Raw genomic sequence first — 21,580 nt, forward strand, 5'->3', positions numbered from 1 at the left:
TAAAGAAGAAAATCAAGGATTTATGAATCAATTCGACGGAGCTCCAAACACAAACAAAGCGATTCGAAACACAACACAAACTCCAAACACAAACAAAGCGATTCGAAACACAACACAAACTCCAAACACAAACAAAGCGATTCGAACACAAACACAAACTCCAACACAAACAAAGCGGTTCGAAACACAGACACAAACTCCAAACACAAACAAAGCGATTCGAAGCACAAACACAGACTCCAACACAAACAAAGCGATTCGAACACAAACACAAACTCCAACACAAACAAAGCGGTTCGAAACACAACACAAACTCCAAACACAAACAAAGCGATTCGAACACAAACACAAACTCCAACACAAACAAAGCGGTTCGAAACACAACACAAACTCCAACACAAACAAAGCGATTCGAAACACAAACACAAACTCCAACACAAACAAAGCGGTTCGAAACACAGACACAAACTCCAAACACAAACAAAGCGATTCGAAGCACAACACAAACTCCAACACAAACAAAGCGATTTCAGTGATTCGAGTGTAAATAAGACGGTCGATAGGCGAGACCACGCGTGCAATGCTAGCGGGCTAACGTTAGAGATAGTAACGGAAGTTCGGAAAGTTGGATATAACTAGCGATATCAAAGCAATCCGATTGTTTTTTATAGAGAGTAGTATCGGAGATATGTTCACACGCTGGAAAAATAGAAAATGCTCGTTTATAAATGAGTGTAAAGAAGAAAATCAATGATTTATGAATCAATTCGACGGAGCTCCAAACACAAACAAAGCGCTCACTCGCGACTCTCCGAGTGAGAGAGGTCATCGCTCTGCTGCAGTATTTCAACGGCATCAACATCTATTCCATGTGATAGTATTAGATCTAGAGTATGATTACGGCAATGAGTAGGTCCTGACACGTGTTGTCTAACTCCAATTGAGTTTACAATGTCTTTAAATGCCAATCCCAATGCATCTTTTTCATTATCAATGTGTATATTAAAATCAACAACAATTAGTACTTTATCTGCAGCTAATACTAATTCTGATAGAAAGTCCGCAAATTCTTTGATAAAGTCTATATGGTGCCCTGGTGGACTGTATACAGTAGCCAGCAGAATTTTCAAACATGATTTATCGTTTACACTATACATTTTGACATTAAGCACCAACACTTCAAAATAATTATATTTAAAACTAGATTTCTTAGTGGTTTTGAAAATATTACTATAAATTACAGCAACACCTCCTCCTTTGCGTTTCAGACGAGGTTCATGTTTATAACCGTAATCTTGTGGGGTTGACTCATTTAAGGCAATGTAATCGTTTGGTTTTTGCCAGGTTTCTGTCAAACACAGCACATCTAGGTTATAATCTGAAATCAAATCATTAACTATTAGCGCTTTTGAAGTATGAGATCGAATATTCAGCAACCCAAGCTTTATCATTTGCTCATCCGTATTATATCTGTTTTTTATTTGTTGATCATCAATACAATTTTTAACCTTAGATGGGTTTGAACGTTTTTTGGATTTCCAAGTTCGGGGAACAGACACAGTCTCTATATGATGATATCTAGGTGAAAGAGTCTCTATGTGATGGGATTTAGCTGACCTTGGTGACTTGAGGCCGCTAGCAGACGGTCGGTTAAGCCATTCTGTCTGCTTCCTGACCTGAGCCCCAGATTGTCATGTTTTATCTCTAAGACTATGAGCCAAATTACTAGAGAGAAGAGCAGCACCATCCCAGGAGGGATGAATACCATCTCTTTTCAACAGGTCAGGTTTGCCCCAAAAACTTTTCCAATTGTCTATGAATTCTATATTATTTCTGCAATTATTATTAGTTTATTAGATTATTATTAGTTTGCAATGCCGATTTGTCTCGAGGTGGCAAGGACCCTTAACAGTACACAACATTGCCGCTGTTAAAACATTTGCGTCTAAAACATCCAAAAGAATACGAGTTGTGCATGAAGGAATCTAACGTTGCAGAGAGCAACTTCAGGTCCGGCAGAGGAAGGACAGTCACAGCTAAAAACGTGTGTTAACCAGACGACCATTACTAGCTTTGCTAGCCCTACACCGAACAAACAGTGGGCCTCAGATCACACACGAGCCAAAGCCATTAACCCTCTGGGGTCGGCAAACGCGTGGGCGCGTTTTGCTCGTTTTTTTTTTACATGGCAGCAAAATAGACTTAAATTACTCCGTCAGTTTTGAAATATGAAAAAATAAGCTGTTAAATGTCTACTTTTTTATGTGTCCACTTACAATCGAAATAAAACATTGTGCTTTTGTAAAATAAAGAAAATATACAGGGTGTGCTTTCTGCATCTCCGTCTCCGTGAACTTTTTTTCTGAAGCACGTCTCTAAACTTAAACAAAACTCAGCGAATACTATTCACTCAGACATGATATATATTTATCTCTATAATCATTTAAGTGTGTAGTTTTAAATTATCTAATTCAAAACTAAAATAAATATTATCTGTTTATGTAATCTATATAAAAAGAGAGAGAGATCAGCCGTTCTCATTATCGTTCTGGCAGCTCATTACTCTGCTAATTTGACACGCCCATGGAGAGCGCACTATTCAAACGCAGATTATCTGAAGCAACACATGCAAACCAGTCAACGCCCACAACAGCTGGATAACACCACTGTGAGGAATAATAATATCGTGATAATCCTGAAAATTTTACCTCAAACGTGCTGGAGTAGCCTAACAACGAATCCAGCTGCAGATCAGTAAGTGCTTTGTTCTAATCGCGATATGAAATGGTGTCTGTAAACCTCAAAAGACTTTAAATTTGAATTGCGTTTCTGTGTTTGAATGAATGAATGGCACATATGCATGCTGTTGTTTACTACAGCTCGCGCGTGTCTGTGTGTGAATGAATTGAGCTTTTAGCAAACTATCTATATTGCCTACTGAGATTAGTAAAAATCGACTGAATACGTTGAAATAAGCGTATTGTTCAAAATCTTTGTATACGCAACATATTAAACTGCAAATTAACATTAATGCCCTAAAATATATTATAAAAGACGATATGTTACAGACGAAATATGAAAGACAACATTTCGTTTTGGATAGATTATAAAGTTTTTACTGCCACATCAAAACCTAATTTACAAGGTGCAAACTAAATTTTAAAAGGTCAATATAAGCCTTCTCTTTAAATTATTTTTGTGTTTTATTAGTGACAAATTTGGGGAGAGGATAGCCTACATATGCCAAAACTTTCTGAAAATACGAATGGGAATTAACTGCACAATTACTAGAAATGTTTACCTTGGATATTATACAATTTGCAAGCATACACAGTTTGTGGAAAAATACACTTTTTTTCAAGATGTTTCCAACTCTGAACCAATTCTGTAGTAATATATATATATATTAGGGCTGTCAATCGATTAAAAAATTTAATCGCGATTAATCGCATGATTGCCATGAGTTAACTCGCGATTAATCGCACATTTTTTATTTGTTCTAAATGTACCTTAAATTGATACTTTTCAAGTTTGTAATACTCTAATCATTATGGGCATGGATAAATATGGATGTTTTATGCAAATGTATGTTTATTATTGAAACCATAGTCAACACAGAGCATGAAGACCAGACATGTTTCAAAGGTCATAGATGTTTTTCAAAGAACTTGTTCATGTCTATTAGACACATGAAGAAAGAACAAAGAAATACCAGGTTCCCATTACTTCTCTTTCTTTGCACTGAGCAATTTACTAAACCAAACATCTTAGCTTTTTGCATGACAGGGCAGCTCTTCTGAAAATGCTAAATGTACATTTATTATTTATTATTATATTAGTTTGTCTCTCTGTGTTCCCATTTTGATGAAGCTAAATTCTCAATAAAACTGTTTTCATTGTTTTACTGTTTCTGTTGTCAAACAACGGAATGATTATGAAATAGTGACTGAAACGCGACCCATACAGGGGCGGAGGGGCGGCTAATTGGGCTTAAGCCCCGAATGTTTTGTCAAAAGCCCCGAATGTTTTAGGTTTTTTAAAATAACTTCAACTTTGTTTAATTTCACAAAAGCTCTATTACCGTGCGTGGTGGCGGACGGTAATACATCGTGCTGCTTCGCGCATCACTCAGCTTGTTTGCCAACTGCCAATAAAAGCTAACGAATATATAGAATATAAATCTTCTTCTTCGTCGTTGTCATCAGGGGCCGGCTGGCTGTTGTATGTTTTCACCGGCGTCGTAGTGAGCTTACTGGCTAACCGGATGAAGTTATATGGACATAACAAAGTTTTTTTATATGGACTAAACCTCACCGGCCGGAGAGAGATTCAGAAGCAGCGTCGGACGAACCGCGGACAAGTGTATGCTGCGTTCACACCAAACGCGAATAGAGCGTCTGGCGCGAGTGATTTCAATGTGAAGACGCGTCTGGAGGTCCTGCGGCGCAGATGAGGCATTTAGCGCGGCGCGGTAGACGCGAATTCATCTCATTCGCGCGTCCAGTTTTTATATCATAATTTTCCCAGATAGTGTAGCCTATAGATTTTTAGGCATTCTATTATCTCAAACAGCCTGAAAAATAGTTCATTTAGCTGACGTAAATGGGAAAAAAAAATCCTGATAATCGAGTCGTCTGATGAAATCAAATAACGTTACACATAAGATAACAATATCTGTGCTGTGATTTCGGCTATACTTGCATGTAAAATTAGAGAAGCAACATAATATCTGTGTTTAACTGAATTAAAGCACTGCTCCTCTCTCTCTCTCTCTCTCTCTCTCTCTCTCTCTCGAGCGCGTGCTGGGAGAGAACCGGCGATTCTCAGAAACTAAATGGCGATTCTCAGAAACTAAATAAGGTTTGGGCGCTTTTTTGAAGAGAATACCTTTTTTGAAGGTGTCTGCAATGTCGCTAAGTTGGCAACATTGTGTATCTCCATTTCTCCAACTAGGGGTTGGGCCACGGGTCAAACAGAAAGTAAGCGCTGCGTTAATCGCGCGTTAAAAAAATTAGTGCCGTTAATATGATTTTGCGTTAACGCGTAATTAACGCGTTAACTTTGACAGCCCTAATATATATATATATATATATATATATGTGTGTGTGTGTGTGTGTGTGTGTGTGTATGTATATGTATATATATATATATATATATATATGTGTGTGTGTGTGTGCGTGTGTGTGTGTGTGTTGTCTTTGCATTCTTTCTTGTGGCTCAGTGACACCTGAATGAAAGGCTCATTAGTATGCAGCATTAGCAAGTCTTTGTCTTCTCGGGTGTGAATTAGGACATTATTCATGACATTGTTGGATCATTCACGCCCACCTGCATATTGCCTGGATGATTTTCAGATCATTTTGAAGTAAAAACTCTAGGCGACAACATCCATTAGTCAAAAGTATTGTGGGAATATGTGAAGTTGGTCGTTTGTGGTCTTATATCAGAAAATGTAAGTTTGAGTTTTTGAATAACCACGCATAAATAATATTCTCTCAAAAATGCAAACATGTACATACATGTTGCTCACATATTATGATAGTCATGTTCGTGCTAAATAGAGTGTAATTACACCTTTGCCATTAATATGTTTATTAGCAACTGAAAAAAATACAAATATCAGGGCATGTCAAAACATCTCAAGGACCCCGAAAACACCTTAGACCCCAGAGGGTTAATGCAGCAATTGGGAAAATGATAGTAATCGACTTGCAACCCTATAGCATAGTGGAAGACACTGGATTCAACGAGCTACTCCATCTGCATGAGCCACGTTACAAAATCCCCTCCAGGCGCTTTTTTGCTGACAAAATCATCCCTGAAATCCACCACTTCCCGCATAAAAGAACACGTTGCCGAAGCACATTCTTTTGCATTTACATGCGACATATGGACTTGTGAGTACACTACACAGTCATACATAAGTGTAACCTCACATTGGATTGATTCTGATTTTAAGCGCACACATGCTATTCTTCGATGTGAGGCATTCGATGGAAGGCACACCGCATTAAACGTTGCAGATGCACTGCAAGAAATTATCAGAGCGTGGGACATACCTGTTAACAAGTGTCACCTGGTCTTGAGAGACAATGCTGCAAACATTATGGAAAGCCATGTCCAAGGCAGGGGATCCAAGTTCACGCCGCGACTGCCCTCACTCAGAACTGTTGCCCTCTGAGGATTCACTTGGCATCACTGCGAGAGCCCGTGTTCACCGCTGTAGTGCCGCGCCGTAAAAAGCACCGTGCTCAGCGGAACCCGGAACCTTCTCCCAGCCGTCAAAGCTCGCCGATGCGTCCGTCTTCGTCTTCATCGATCCCCGACGGACAGCGGCCGCAGCCTGCCGCCGCTTCTGTCGTCGACGAGGATGAGGTCGATGCGATGCTGAGAGAAGGGACTCTCTCCTGGCGTCGGGCAGTGAGGATTGGGTGAGCTCTGAGGATCCTCGCGCCTCCTGTCTGTGCTTCAACGGGAAAGAGAGCGAGCATCGAGGCGGAGCTAGTTCGCATGCTCACTCAGGCCATGGCGAGCCTTGGCCTCGAGTGGGCGTTGCCGAGCAGCCCACCCACAACCGTCTGGACGGCTACTTCCTGCCCGGGGAGCGCACTACACCTGCATCCAAGCCGGCGCCCTTCCTTCCTGATCTTCATGAAGAGGTCGCTAAAGCTTGGAGCTCCCCGTTTTCGACCAGGACACGGTCCTCTGTTTCTCTGGCGTTCTCCGCTGTCGACGACGGCAAAAACAGAGGCTACCTTTCCCTCCCGCCGGTCGAAGAGCCAATAGCAGCGCACTTATGCCCGCCTTCCGCCGGATGGCGTGCTAAGATGGCGCTGCCCTCTAAGGCTTGCCGCATGACGTCATCCCTGCTCCACCGCGCTTTCGCCGCTAATGGACAGGCTGCGTCAGCGCTGCACACGATGGCCACGCTACAGATCTACCAGGCCGATCTCCTCCGCAAACTGGACGAGAAGGGACCTGATGCGATCTGTGTGGCGGACTTGAGGAGCGCTACGGACCTCGCTCTCCGCGCTTCAAAGTCTGCAGCACAGGCCATCAGACGGAGCATGGCAGCGCTCACCGTGTCTCACACTCTCTGACATGCCGGATGCGGAGCGCACCGCGTTCCTCGACGCGCCGCTTTCCCCTGCTGGCCTCTTCGGAACCTCGGTCAAGGACTTCACCGACAGGTACGCTGAGGTGCAGAAAGCGACTCAGGCTATGAAGCACTTCCTCCCGAAGCGCTCCAACTCTGCAGCAGGCCTTGCGAAACCGTCTGCTCAGAGTTCACAGCCTAAGCTTCCGTCCAATGCCTCTTCTCAACGCCGCCAGACACAGAGCTCGAGACCGCGCTCTCGATCTTCCAGCCGCCGCCCCGCGATGCGTGGCCCGCGGCCGAAGATCGTGTTGAAGCCAGAGGCCCCGAAATCATCCTAGCACTCCTAGGAAAACTACGGTGTTCAAGTCCCGCTGCGGCCGGACCCTCACCGAAGTTTGCCGCTCGTCCAGTCCCAAGAGAAGTGACTGGTACAGTGTATTTAGCAGCCAACAAGCCTGTCTCATTGCCCGCTTGCCTGCACACAAAAGACGTTTTCACGGCTACCCAGATAAATCCTTTAAAGAGTGTATTTTCTGGTGTCCCGGCCACGGCCGATGGTGTTTCATGTGTAGTAAGACTGCCCACTATAATGTGCCCATCCCTACACACAAACACAGCCTCACACACGGGGCTCGCGCACATAAAATCGACTCAGGTCGATTGTGCATTAAATGTAGCAAACGTACCCACGACCCAGTGCCCACTTCTGCTACCTCCTGCACGCCTCACGGTTTCTGTAAAAACTAAACCAGCGTGCAGACGCTCTGCCCAGGCGAGCGATGCTATAAAGGTGGTAAATGTGCCCGCTTCCCCGCGCCCACACCCACACACAAACATAAGCATTACAGTTCCAGTGGAACTCGTCCAGCCCTCCCCCTCCCGGTTTGCCACCGTAGAGGGGCCCGTACATTTACGAAGTGCATGGACGCAGCACTCACACCCCTCAAACTCAGGGGCGTTCGAGTGTTGAACTATTTGGACGACTGGCTCATTCTAGCCCAATCTCACTCAGAGATTGTGGAGCACAGAGCCATGTTACTGAACCACCTCGACAATCTCGGTTTAACAGTAAATTGGGAAAAGAGTCCGCTATTCCCCAGTCAGACTATTTTGTTTCTGGGAATAGAACTGAACTCGCTGTCGATGACAGCACGGCTGTCACCCCAGCGCACACTAGATATTCAGCGCACAGTCAGCTCTTTCCGCTGCGGCGCTGTAGTCCCTCTGCGCATGCGCCCGCTGCAGTTCTGCCTCAAAGAGAGAGTGCCTCACAGTGCGTGGGCAACCGGTCGTTTTCGCCTCAAGGTCGATCAAGCGTGCACCACAGCTTTGAACCCCTGGGGGTCGAAAGACTGGTACCATTCAGGTGTAAGCCTGGGGACTTCCTCGAGACTGAGGGTGGTGTCTACGGACGCTTCCAACGCAGGATGGGGAGCGCTGCTCGAGGGCAGACAGTTGTTTGGCCTATGGTCAGAGCGGGAGAAGCTCCTTCATATAAACTGCCTCGAGATGTTAGCAGTGAGCAAAGCGCTCACGCGCTTTCGTCCCCTGGTAACGGGGTGCCACGTTCTGGTACGTTCAGACAACATATCAGTGGTATCCTACATAAATCACCAGGGCGGCCTCAGGTCCCTGACCCTGTACAGGCTAACCAGGCGAGTCCTGATATGGGCACGCAGCAACCTGCTTTCGCTGAAAGCAGCGCACGTGTCGGGACTCCTGAATGTAGGACCAGACAGACTGTCCAGGAACCACGTTCCGACAGGAGAATGGTCTTTGCACCCACAGACAGTACGGCTGCTGTGGAAGAAATTCGGCAGAGTGGATGTAGACCTGTTCGCGTCTCAGGAAAACGCTCACTGTCCAGAATTTTTCTCGAAAAGCAAGGACGCTCTGACCCACTCGTGGCCTCGTCGTCCTCTCTATGCTTTTCCCCCTGTCTCCCTCCTAACCCAGGTGGTGGAGCGGATCAGGGAAGAGGGATGCTCAGTGCTGCTGATAGCGCCACTCTGGACGAGCCAGCCTTGGTTCCCAGCTGTGATGCAGCTAACAAGCACCGCCCCGTGGCCAGTGCCTCTTCTTTCTCAAGCCAATGGTTCGATTTGGCATCCTCACCCAGAGCTATGGTCCCTTCATGTGTGGGCCATCAACGGGTATCCGCTGACCTCCCACAGGGAGTGTTAAACACGATCACGCAGGCCAGAGCTCCGTCTACGCAACGTCTCTATGCCTCTAAATGGTCGGTATTTTCTGGCTGGTGCACGGCTCGTGGCTTGTCACCCCCGGATTGCGGAGTGACAGAGGTTCTCTCCTTCCTACAAGAGCTGCTGGATAAGGGCAGGTCCCCTTCCACGCTCAAAGTATATGTGGCGGCCATAGCAGCATTTTCTGAAACATTGCTTGGCCAGTCTATAGGAAGGAACGATTTAGTCATCCGGTTCCTCAGAGGAGCTAGGAGACTGAATCCTCCCAGACCTCCTACAGTTCCCATATGGGACCTTTCTACGGTACTGGAAGCCATGAAAGGTCATCCCTTTGAGCCTTTACAGGAAATTGATCTCAAACACCTGTCGCTCAAGACAGTGTTTCTTCCGGCTCTCTCTTCAGTGAAGTGCATCGGGGACTTACATGCGCTCTCAGTGAGTGCTACGTGCTTGGAGTTTGGGCCTAATGATTTAAGGGTTATACTCAAACCTAAGCATGGTTATGTTCCTAAATCCTTAAACACACCGTTTAGGGCACAGGTCATTTCCCTGTCTGCCCTACCGGTGAGGTACGAAAATGAGGACGAGAGTTCTCTCTGCCCGGTCAGGGCATTGAGAGCATATGTGTCTCGCTCGTCTGTTTTCAGATAGACTTGATAGACTTTTTGTTTCGTTTAGTGGGGTCGTTCTAAGGGGCTAGCCGCTTCGAAACAGAGCCTATCAAGATGGATAGTGGACGCAATACAGATGGTACTCAACCAGAATGCCTATTACCGCCGCGCCAGCCACCGCAGCAAAACTACCGCGGTAATAATAATCCAGTCGCATTTCAAAGTCATTCGCGAAATGACCGCCAGGTGGCGCAGAGGGACATTGTGCAAAACAGCAGCTATTGCCGTATTTTGAAATGTAAGTGGGGTTAATGTCAATTAACAGATGAAATAGTCAACTATAGAACATTGTTTAGGACAGAAAAATAGAATCATAATTTAAAAATAGAGACGAGAACAATATAGCCTAGCCTTTATTTCATATTGTAGCCTACGCCTAGACGTCGGTGGGCGACATAAGCCTATTGCCCGTTGGGAGCAGCGTGATAAAAAAATAATAATAATAACAAAAATAACAAACAAAAATAAATTAGGTGCAATGGAGCTGATTATTTGTTTACTATTCTATTGAGGAATGAGACGAATGATGAGCGCTTCTCTGGAGAAGACTGGAGAAACCGGGCATTTCTCAGTGAGTAAATTCATGGCCGAGTGGTAGAACTTACGTATCGATCATTTGGATGACATGGGTTCGAATCCCAAACAAACATAGACTTTTGTACATTTTATATTAGCCTATTAATGCATGTCATAGCCTATTATTAATGCAGTCAAACAAACAAAAACATTTTTTATACAAGATAGCCTTTTTTTTTTTTTTTTTTTGGTTCCTAGCCTATAAAAAGAGTTTGTAAAAACATGGTTTTAAGCAAGGTGCGATTTGCCAGGGGGACTGGGATTTCCTTCTGGTCTAAACATCCCTGCTTCATGCTGAATTATTTTAATCCCCCCTCCCTCCACAGTAATCAATGCTATAAATTACTTCACCAATAGACCATTTAAAATATATAAAATAAAGATATGCAACAGGCACGTTTAAACGACAAACAGTAAAATCAGAACCAGTTTCAGTTACGTTCATGGTTCCAGTGGCCTTAATGCAAGCACGGCTTTCAAAATGTCACAAAGCGTTTTGAGATTATTTTGAATAAAATATTGAAGTTTATAATTAAGTATTTTGGCACACCACGCCGAGTGGCGCTATCCATTGTTCTAAAGTCGGGTTTTATTCCGGCATGTTGAATTGGTGTTCGGCAGACGCGGCGGCACGTTCATTTGGATTTATTTTTCTCATAACAGACAGCTAAAATAACTTAGGCCCTTTAGGCTACTCCGTAGTTTTTTAGTCATACAGATCAGAGTAGAGTAGCCTACATCGTTCAAAACTTTTTCATGTCATTTCTATTGAAACTTGTATGTCATGTGGATGTGGATGGTTGCTAGGGCAAACTCCAAACAAAGGAGCATAACTTTTCGCTGAGGACTGAGAGGACGCTGGCGTCGTGTGTTCGCCGCTTCTCAGCCTGCTAAAACTGCTATAGCTATTCTGTATCTGTTCTACTGATAACAGATATTGAGCCCTTTGTCCAGCTTTGTTTGGATATTAAAACATCTAGGCTCGGATGTCTTTGTTTTGTTTTTACCTGGAGCTGCCCTTGCTGCTAGAGTGGTGAGTTGGTCTGGAGCTGTTTTGTCGCCCTGGGATATGGCTGGGGATCTTGCCTGCCGGACTGGTTACAGTGAATCGAACATACTGACGGTGTGAACCCTCGGATAGTCGCGGTGCAGTGTTGCTGAAGCTTTCTCGCCCGTCGAGTTGCGCTGGTCCGTGGCTAGGCTAATCAACTGCTACCACCAGATACTGTTTCTGATACCAAATCTTTTGCAGTCCATATGGGCTCCCCTCACCTCCAGTGTATGCCACACTTGCCCCCTGGGTTACTACGGGTACTGGCATTTGTCCTGGTGTATATAGTCATCATTCACCCATGTTTGCCGGATCCATGGATAGCTGCTAACTGTAGCATCACAACGACTCCTACATCCACCATGCTCCGGTACCTGCCGAACCAACTCTTGGAACTTAACACTCGCCTCGCCCCATCAAACATCTCTGCTCTCAAGCAACTGGGTATTCTTCGCAGACCCCGCTACGTCCATAGAGGGTCACGGCGGCATCTTGTTTACTCCGAGAGCATGACTGAGAGCTCAATTCCAAGCCTGTGGACAGCTGCTAGCACCGGCGCACACCAACGACATCATCGGATGCGTCATCAGAGCACCCGTGGCCCAGGTCTAAAAAATTACAACCGACCACACACAGGCCCCCTGCTGGAAGAACTACGCACTGCGCGCCCTGGGAAACGCGGAGTGGATCCTACTGTGCTGCGCTCTCTAGTAAAGTGGACACCATCTTCAATTATTAAAATGGAACTGTTAAACTGTCAATCACTTACCAATAAGGCATCCTTTATCCACAACTATATACTAGATCAGAAGCTTGATTTTATGTGCCTCACTGAGACCTGGCACAAATCAGAAGTATATTCTGCACTTAATGAAGCGTGCCCCCCTGGCTACACATACCTAGAAAAAGCTAGGGGAAATGGACGTGGAGGGGGTTTGGCGGTTATTCATCGTTCTGAGTTTCACCTGTCCTATGTGACTTTGCCAAAGCTGTCATCATTTGAATGCTTGGCCTTCACGTGTGAAAAATCCATCCCACTTACAACCATCCTCATATACCGACCACCTAAACCACACCCATGTTTTATTTCTGAATTAACTGAGTTACTTTTGTCAGTGTGCACCACATCAAACAATGTGGAAATTCTTGGAGACTTTAATGTCCATGTTAATTCTCCCACAAGTCTATACACTACAGAACTACTACAACTTCTTGATACACTCAATCTCAGACAACTCGTGACAGTCCCTACCCATACAAAAGGGCATACATTGGACCTCATTATAACAAATTTTCCTGTTAATAATGTTCATGTACATGATTTATGCATATCTGATCACTATGCCATATCATTAGACTTTTCATTCTTAACCTCACTCAATAAGCCTAAACACAAAATCTGCTTTCGTAAAACAAAAGAAATTAACCCTGAACACCTGTCTTATGACCTAGAAAATCTGGCCACATCCGTTCATCACTCTGCTACTGACGCGCTTGTAGACCATTACAACACTGGACTGCGAGAGATACTTGATGCCCATGCGCCCCTCAAGACACGGACTGTAACATTTACACGCTCTGCTCCGTGGTACAATGGTGCGCTGCGTAGACAGAAGGCGGCTGGGAGGGTCCTTGAGAGGCGCTACGTTGCCTCTGGGCTGACTGTCCATAAAACTGCTTATAGAGAGCACCAAAGATCATATTCCAAATCACTCAGTCAGGCACGGTCACAATACTATTCCAACATCATTAACAACAATCCGGGAAATTCAAAACAGCTCTTTAAAACAATAAATTATCTTCTCAGTCCACCTGCCCCGAGGCAAAATAACAGTACTGACGACCAATGCAATAAATTCCTTGATTCATTCACCACAAAAATAATTACCATCCGCTCTAACCTAACACCCGGTAATGCCATTTCATCCATCCCCCCAACCTCAGCACCAATATTCTCTCATTTCATTCTCCCCACACACAGACAGGTTGAGACTCTCATACACAGCATGAGACCCTCAACGTGCTCATCGGACCCCTTTCCCACTGCCCTGATAAAATCAAATACGACTTTCTTAAGCCCTCTCATCACTATTATCATAAACTCTTCCCTGCAAACTGGTCATCTTCCAATCTCTCTGAAAACTGCACTCATCAACCCTCGGCTTAAGAAACCCTCCCTTGATCCTGATATTTTATCAAACTACCGGCCTATTTCTAACCTCCCATTTCTCTCCAAAGTCATTGAAAAAGTAATTGTCACCCAAATCCATAACCACCTTCAATCACACAGTCTTTATGAAAAATTCCAGTCTGGTTTTCGCTCCGCCCATAGCACAGAGACAGCCCTGGTCAGGGTCACAAACGATCTGCTTGTGGCTGCTGACCAGGGCTCTCCATCCCTCCTCCTGCTCTTGGACCTCTCAGCCGCCTTCGACACTGTTGACCACATCATCCTCCTCCACCGTCTGCAACACTTTATTGGCATTTCACACACAGCATTACAATGGTTTCGGTCCTACCTGACTGATAGAGTTGAGTATGTGGCCCTGGGGGGAGCCAGGTCGAGGCCCCACACAGTTACATGTGGAGTGCCTCAGGGTTCGGTCCTTGGCCCCACTCTATTCTCCATTTACATGCTCCCCTTGGGCCACATCATCAGCAGGCATGGAGTTGCTTTCCACTGCTATGCTGATGATACTCAGCTCTATATCAGGTTGGACCCCACATCTTCCGCATCATCACTCTCCACTTTATCTGTCTGCTTGGAGGAGACAAAGGCATGGATGACTGACAACTTCCTTCAGTTAAACAGCTCCAAAACTGAAGGTCTCCTCATTGGGACCCCACACCAACTCCGATCCTCCCCCTTGACCGTTTACTCATTTGCTGGCCACGAAATTCCTCTCACATCCTCTATAACAAACCTGGGAGTTCGATTTGACCCACACCTATCATTTAACACCCACATCCAATTTATCTGTAAGACTGCATTCTTTCACCTCCGGAACATCTCCAAACTCCGCCCCTCCCTCTCTCTTTCTGATGCAGAGAAGCTGGTTCATGCCTTTGTCTCCTCCAGGCTCGACTACTGTAATGCACTCCTCATCGGGATCCCTGGCAGGAGCCTGCAGAGACTGCAGAGTATTCAAAACTGCGCTGCCAGGGTCCTGATGGGGGTGCGCAAATCTGAGCACATCACACCCATCCTCCATAAACTTCACTGGCTTCCTGTTAGGTTCAGGATTGAGTATAAGATCTGTCTCCTGGCCTATCAGTGTGTCTATGGCAGCGCACCATTGTACCTCAAAGAACTCATAAATAGACACAACCCAACCCGACATCTCCGTTCCTCTGACAACCACAAACTCCAGGTCCCCAAGTCCAAACTCTGCACTATGGGAGATAGGGCCTTCCAGGCGGCTGCGCCTCGACTGTGGAATGCCCTCCCCAACAATTTGAGGGCGCCACAGCCTATAGAGGTTTTTAAAAACAAACTAAAGACCTACTTATTTTTTACTGCATTTTCTTAATATAATTTTGTTTCTTGCTGTTTTTTTACTGTTTTTATGATCTGTGTTTTTACCTGTGCAACTGTAGCACTTTGAGACATGTTTGTTCACGTGTAAAGTGCAATATAAATTAAACTTATTATTATTATTATTATTAAAACTGTAAACTTTTATTCATATTAGGCTAACGACAAAAGTTTATCGTCTCTGTCTCCGGGAACTGCGCGTCACAAAAATGAACCGAAAGCCACTTGCCTCCGCTCAGTCACGATAAGAAATCGGCTATGTCTAAAGCCTTTAAATGTCTAAATATTTAATAAATGTTATCTGATTAGGTAATCCGTTTGAAACCGAGAGGTGCAGAGGATCTAGGCTACTTAAACTATTATGTGAGCGCTTCCCAATGATGAACGGACAAGGGTGAAAATCTCGCTATAATTAAATGTAGCTAGTCTAAGCTAAATCGCCCTGAATTAAATAGTAAAAACAGTTCAGATAATGTATTTGTCGAAATGTTGCGATATTGTTTAATTTAAGTTCATAATTATTCTATGTTGTTTAGTTTAGCAGCAGCACGAAGCACTGTGGTTCGAGATTTATATATAAATAAATAAAAATAATTCACAAATCGCGCACCCTGGTTGTAAGGATCCAAAGATCCTTGTGGAATTTAACATTGAGTTGAACATTGTATTCATGACAACAAATGAACATGCGTTTGTATTTAGGTTTGCTTGGAAAAAGCTGGCCAAACCGAGGTAGCGTTTTATTTCTTCAATTATTGAAATAATTAAATGTTTAGTAATAAACTTTTAAGACAGAAATATTAGCCTACTAGCCTACATGTAGCCTAAATAATTAAATTATTTCATTATCAACACTTTACTAGCCTAATGCTAATGTCTAGAATTAAGTGTGAATTGCGACTTCTCTTTGTTATAAGTCGGTCTCAAACTCGGATAGCCTGTTGGGGGTTCAAGAGGTGTTAAATGTTCTTTCATATGGAGAGTAAGCCTGATGACCAGGCAAAGGCAAAATACTTTTAAAGATAAATCTCTCGATGTGTCCAAATGTAGGCCCTTAAATTATAAATATTGTAGTTTTATGTATTGTATTTAAAGGGGTTTCACACACACTTTCAGTTGAAGTGTTCAATCCATTTGTTTCAACTGGTTTTGTAGAATTTTAACATGTTTGAGCAGTGTGTTTGTCAACAATCTGGCACTATCTAAACATGAACTATCGACAAAACGCGTTCTTGCCAACTAAACGAATGCAAGTGAGCAGCAGATACAGATCTCTTTTATTCGCGATCCACCTCGTTTTATTGTACGGTGAATTCAACCAGGCATTCTGTTTCTTTGAAGCAAGGCTCAATCATTTGTTACAGTTTTTTTCGTGATTTGTCTGGATGACACACAGCGACATATACAGTATTATCAGCTGTATGATGGGTTTTTACCCTGAAATGTTTAATTTCGAGAGAGACCCGGCGCGCGCAGTGCAGGGAGACTAAATAAACTAAAATAAAAGAGATCCAGCGCGAGAGAGAAGCAAAGAAAAACACATGATCTTAATATATGTTGCTTTACACTATTTTTGTTTTGTAGACTAGCTTACTGTTTTAATTGTTTATTTAGTTGAAATTTCTTTGGGAATACAAATTTAAAATGTCGCAAGAATAAGATTCTGTTTCTTATTTAGAAAATAAACTCTAACTCGATGCAACCCTGTTTTAAATAAATAAACTGCCCCCGACACTTTATTTAAACCTTGAAATGTCCAGGATCTGGTTTTAAAAATGTCTTCCTTTGCTATGGCGGGTATCAATGTCAGTCATCTCAATTTAGTGAATGATTCACAAAACAATAATTTAGCAGATTAAAGATAGCTTCATCATTTTCATTTTCTGACGCGATCGGCTGATAATCTTCCTTCATCAGTTTTCTCGTCTGTGCAGCGGCTCTACTGGAATGTAGCAAATTTATGTTGTAATGTGCCATTAATAATTAAACAAAACGCTTGACTTCAATAAACAGTTACATATCTAAGCATCAAGAATGGTAAAACATTAACGCTGTCAGCCAAAGCTAATGAGATTCGATCTCGCATCGCTTGAAGCTCCGTGAAGCTCGTGCTGTTGCGTTGTCCACAGAGCTATCATTGGACCGCTGATAAGATAACGTCTTATGCTCTTGCAAAGCCTCATTGATGTAGCCTAATATTTTTCTATTGCAATGTTTTGTGTTGAAATGTTTTCATTGTTTATTAAATGTATTACATTTAATTTCAGTCTTGTGATTATATGAATTCGTTTAACTACATGTTTCACTTGAATTGATCTGCTAGTAGGCTACCACATTTCAATCACTCTCAATGAGCCGCAGCGTGGCAGCAGATTACGCAATAGAGAGAATAAACTGACACTTTTCAAAGTCTGCGAGAACGGCGGTGGTAAAAGTATTATTCTGGTTGAGTACCATCTGTAGCTCTAGCTTACACAACCATGGGCATGCAATGCCCTTTGGGTGTCAGAGCGCACTCCACGAGAAGCATGGCTTCATCGTGGGCCTGGTCAAGTGGGATTGCCTTGCAAGATATCTGTATGGCCATCTACATTTATAAGGTTTTTATAACCTAGAGGTTCCCGCTCTTCAAGCCAGGTTACTATCGGTCTAATATGGCCAAAAGGGGATAGACTGAAATTCAGTCTTGTTCTATATGGCTATTATAAATAGCAGGGCCGCTCTAGCCGCCTTTTTTCTGAAGATAGTGGCTGTATCCCTCTTCTTCCAGGATTCCCTGTGAGTTCTCTGGGTGATTATGCACTGTATGTACCCCGGCGGGTCGCCTTGGGTCTATGGTGTCGGATCCCAGCACGCACAACGTTTTACATTAAGTTCCCCATAGCGTAGTTTACTACGCAGTACGAGAGTATCTCTCGTAAGAGAACGTACTCGGTTACTAACGTAACCTCGGTTCTCTCTAGAGAGAGGAACGAGTACTGCGTATCATGTCGTGCATGCACTCTGTTTTGCTTCACTGTTAAAAATCACAGATTACTGGTCTGCTCATCTCAAATGATTGGAAATTTAATAATTTAACACCTATGTGTAACAGCTCATTTGAATCACATTCTATTACCATCACTAGTCCTATTAAAATCCATTGTGTAGTTGTATATTGTCCCCCAGGTCAGCTTGGCAGTTTCTTAGAAGAGCTCGATGTACTACTCTCATCCTTCCCCGAGGATGGTACTCCTCTCATAGTTCTTGGAGACTTCAACATCCACCTTGAAAAACCTCAAGCTGCTGATTTCCACACTCTGCTTTCCTCATTCGACCTCAAACTAGTATCTACTACGGCTACTCATAAATCAGGTAACAAACTGGACCTTATTTACACACGCTACTGCTCCACTGACCATACTCTAGTCACTCCACTCCACACCTCAGATCACTTCCTCCTCACTCTCAACCTCAACCTGCCCCAGAACACAACACAAACTCCTCCACAGGTCACCTTTCGGCGGAACCTACGCTCACTCTCACCCTCTCGCCTATCCTCTTTGGTCTCATCCACACTTCCTCCTCCGGAACAGCTCTCAGCACTAGATACTAACAATGCAACTGATACTCTTTTCTCCACTTTAACATCCTGCTTGGACAACTTCTGCCCTCTCTCCACCAGGCCAGCCCGCGCCACTCCCTCTGCCCCCTGGTTATCTGATGTTCTTCGTGAACATCGTTCGAAACTCAGGGGTGCAGAGAGGAAGTGGCGCAAATCTAAAGACCCTACTGACCTTGGTCTTTATCAATCCCTCCTCTCTTCCTTCTCTGCTAACATATCTACTGCTAAAACTACTTACTATCACAACAAAATTAACAATTCTTCTGACTCTCGCATGCTCTTCAAAACCTTCTCCTCTCTTCTTAACCCTCCTCCTCCTCCTCCTTCGTCAACCCTAACAGCTGACGATTTTGTAACATTCTTCATAAATAAAACAACTACCATCGGCGGACAATCTTAAATACTTTTCTCATTTATGATGTGGATTTGAATTACTTTTGGATAAGTTTAGGTATTTATATAAATTGGAATTGTGGAGTGGGTTGAAATAAAAGAAGATGTTATAGATTTGACGGCAACAACAAAGTCAATATCAAATTATCCAGAGAGCCATTTATGATTGTTGTAAACAGGAGGAGAATGTTGTTGTTTTTTGACTGACATTGACCAAGTCTGTACAGCACGACCTGACGACTTTTACAACAATCATAAATGGCTCTCTGGATAATTAAATACAATCTTAAATACAAATAGTTATTCTAGTTCTCAATAACTTTTCATTAAAAGACAATTATCTTTTTAGTTACCTTTACTTTTACAAATATTTTTCTTATCTGTAATTTTACATTTTGCTGGTACTTTAGTTATTTTCCTTTTAAAAGGATTTCCTTACGACTTAAATCTTTCAACTTTATTTTCTCTTTCAATCTACTTACGACTTCCATCTATCAACTTTCTTTTTTCTTTCAATCTACTTAGCACTGCATTCACATTCTTAGTTCTTTCTCAGACGAAAACTTTAATATCGTCTTCAAATCCTGTTCTACTTTCAAACCCACATTAATACACGTCACTTTCACATTCCATCAACTTTCTTTTACACCTTTCTGAGTGGGCATTTACAGTTACTGCTAAATGACCCTGCTGACCACAATTAAAGCATTCTCTGTCCCCTTGCCTACTGCACACTTGATCTCTCTGTGAGCTTTCAAAACAGCTCCAACTTACTGCACACACTTGAAGCAGTGTCCCAATCAGGAATGTAAACACAGCTGATAAGCTGTTCTCTCTATTCTTTTAACAGTCCACCAGTGGCAGACTCAATCACTAGCCAAATCATAATCTTCATCATTATTGGCAGAACATTCATTTTCATAAACTGCACGGAAATGCATAAATTGTTTCTAAGTTGTTTTCACAAGTTTCTGTTTAAACTTTAACACTTGTCCAGGGAAATTATCCCCGACCCATAATTTCCTTTATAAAACAGACAATGTCTTTTTTCCCTCAATGACTTAATATCAAACAAAATATCCGACATTTTACATTATTGAATTCCAAAATATGTCTTTACATCTCTCTAATTCGGTATTATCATCAACAACACTGATTACAATAGCAAATACACATTTAACATCCGGAAGCCGGGCTGAATAAGCACACGCTGTTGCCGTACTCCCAGCATAGCTGGAGTCTTTAGGTTCAAAAGACAATGGTTGTCAAACTAAAAATAAACATAATTTCACTCTTTATTTTACCACTAAAATATAGAATTGTTCCCCATTTTGCTTAATGAAACATTCATTATCTTTATATCATGTTAATCCCTGTTAATCATACGCAATACCTTATTATTAATTTTAATCTGAACCTCACTTTTCATACCATTTCTTAGTCTGACTTAACAGGCGTTCATAAATAGTTCCATACATTTTATCAGAAATTTTATTTTCATAACATACATTTTCTACAGTTGTTTTCTTCTCAAAATGGTTAGTCTGCAGATTCAACAAGTATTATCATTACTGTCTCAGTCCCACTTATCTCTACTGTTTTTACAGAAACCAAAATATCATATTACTCAAATCTCAATCCTTCACAAAGACAGCCTTATTGCTGCTTGCTACTTCAACTTTTGTTACAAACAAAATCTTCTGACATCTAATGTCATGCATCCATCTAATGGATGAAAAATAAAAACCCTTTTATCAGTTATATTCAATCTTACTATATGGCAATACATTCTACATCGACTCTGTTCTCTTTTATCTGCTTCAAGCCAACAACTCATTGTCTTTTCACACTTTTACACACGTTGAACGCAGACACAACAACCTTTCTGTTTCTCACTGCCCTGTTCAACTGATTCCCGCACCATCTTTAATCTTGTGGCGCTCAATATCATACATTTCTGCCCTTAATTTTATTTCATTTGACAAAACACCGGTGTACCAAATTTCGCAAGCTTGCTTTTGAGACCTCCCCATATTGGCCGCTTATCTGTTCTCTGTGGATTTCTCTTTTACGCGCGTTCTCTTTATTTGTCAGGCGTCCCCGACAACCCCGATCTTTCTTTTAACCCAAATCGGACGGGTTACACTATTAGTGTCCTCCTAATTACGGATTACCAAAAAAAATCTGTTACGACTTTCTTGGCTCCCCCTAATTAGCCTCAGCACCCAAAAATAACTTGCTCCGTGGTGGAACAATTAATTTCCAGGTACCTATCTGTATGAAATGTCTTGGTCTGTCACAGTTCTCAATTAATTCCAGATTATTTATCTGCTTGAAATATCTTGTTCCCGTCACAGACCTCAATTAATTTCAGATTATTTTCCTTGTATCTGTTTGAAATATCTTGATCTGTATGTAGATCTCAATTAATTTCAGATTACGTACCA

General features: G+C 42.8%; 1 protein-coding gene across 1 annotated transcript in view; it reads right to left on the reverse strand.

The window, feature by feature from the left end:
- Positions 1-21,580, reverse strand: part of LOC307002810 (uncharacterized protein) — a 185,218-nt gene that overhangs the window by 4,621 nt on the left and 159,017 nt on the right. The gene's annotated exons all lie outside the window — the stretch shown is intronic.

This window comes from Phoxinus phoxinus (assembly GCF_949152265.1).
Source record: "Phoxinus phoxinus genome assembly, chromosome: 8".
NCBI classification, from domain to species: domain Eukaryota; kingdom Metazoa; phylum Chordata; class Actinopteri; order Cypriniformes; family Leuciscidae; genus Phoxinus; species Phoxinus phoxinus.